General features: G+C 33.8%; 1 protein-coding gene across 2 annotated transcripts in view; it reads right to left on the reverse strand.

Moving 5' to 3' along the window:
- Positions 1–580: 580 nt before the first annotated feature.
- mosmob (modulator of smoothened b) overlaps positions 581–1716 on the reverse strand; it is a 6671-nt gene continuing 5535 nt past the window's right edge. For both annotated transcript variants that reach the window (XM_058792689.1, XM_058792688.1), the window contains exon 4: positions 581–1716. This exon is cut by the window's right edge and continues 235 nt beyond it. The gene's annotated coding sequence lies outside the window, so the exon portion shown is untranslated.

Raw genomic sequence — 1716 nt, forward strand, 5'->3', positions numbered from 1 at the left:
GCAGAGCAGGTCAATTTCATTTGTATAGCACTTTCAACAATATGAATACAGTTATGCATGGCAATAACTGAATAAATGTTTGTATTACTGAAGTTATACACATTGATGTTTGTAACATTAGATTGATTCAATGTTTTTACCATTGTAAAGTTTAGGTTTGTAAATGGAAATATAAATAACTTTACCATAGTATAAAGGAAACTGTGTTTAATACATTGTTTAGATGGCTTCTTAAAACATCCAGGGTAAAGTATTGAACCCCAAAATGGTCAAGGGGGGAATGCAGCGGTGGCTTTCCTCTTTTATAATATAATGAATAACTAATCATTGTTCTCGTAAAACCAGTGTATCTATTCTGGTATTTTGTTACAGGCGATGTCTGTATTTGGTATCTGAGAGGTGACTGAAGGTCTGACCCATGTCAGGAATGCAGTAACAGTGTTTACTCATTTAGCCCAGCTTCCAAAGAATAAATATGTATTTGTTTTTTGTATTTTTATAAATAATCTGAATCATCATATAATCAAATGTTATATTTAATATAAAGAGAGTTGTTCATTTCACTTTGTTCTTGTTTATTTATTCGGTGGTTCTCATGATAGCTGTATGAGACATGTAAAACCAACTAACCCATATTTATGCTAAGCATTTGTAATTCTTTTTAGAGACAATAGCACCATTTGTCGCTATATGTTAAACTATGACAGTAAAGCATGTGTAGAAGTTGCTCTGTGCTCTATATTGTTCTGTTCCAGTAATATATTTTGAAAATATATTGTTTTATCTAATGGTGTATTTGCAGGGGTTGTTTAAGAATATGTCACCATGCCAAAGGAGCAGTCTCCAGGAGAATCAACTACTGCTCACATGAGAAGATTAATGACTCACCTACGACCCTTTCAGTAGTTGCTTATGAATGGAATTTTGTGTCTCCAAGATTTGCCTTTGGACGTGTGGAGAACTGTCAACTGATTGAACTTCAGATTTGACTCCTGGTCTTCACGGAGCACATTGGCCTCTATGGGGTTTAACTGTAATTCCCTTACAATAGTAAAACTGGAGAAAGGTATTTTAGTCAGAAGCAATGGTTTGAAATTCATGACGGATTTGTTTCTATCAAACACACTGCTTTTCATTCCACAAGATGTTAATTGATGGACTGGAGTGGTGTGGATTACTTGTGGATTATTGTGTTGTTTTTATCAGCTGTTTGGACTCTCAATCAGACGGCACCCATTCACTGCAGAGGATTCATTGGTGTGCAAGTGTTCCAAGGATGAAACAAACTCATCTACAAATTGGATGAGAGTGATTAAATTTTCAGTAAATTTTCATTTTTAAGTGAACTATTTCTTTAAGGTAATATACAGTACAGGTAAAATGTTATACAATCATTTCAACACAAATCATTGTTATATGACCATATATTTATTTATTTGGTGGGTAGCCATGTCATAAGCGGGATATTGTACAGTCCGCCAGTCATTACCGCTAAGTAACCCCCATCAGGGCAATGCAAGGATGATTTATTTAGTGATAATGACTTTCTGATTGTACATTATTGCTTATGTAAATTTTTTATTGACCACAATATCATTATAATAACATTTCCACTGCAAAAAGGCCCTTTTGTGTCAACGAGTCATCCCTTTGAAGTGTTTGTATTTTTATTATTTATTATTTTTTTTTGGTCATCATTTAAACCACACTGGCATT

Source organism: Onychostoma macrolepis, chromosome 12 (assembly GCF_012432095.1).
Source record: "Onychostoma macrolepis isolate SWU-2019 chromosome 12, ASM1243209v1, whole genome shotgun sequence".
Classification (NCBI taxonomy): Eukaryota; Metazoa; Chordata; class Actinopteri; order Cypriniformes; family Cyprinidae; genus Onychostoma; species Onychostoma macrolepis.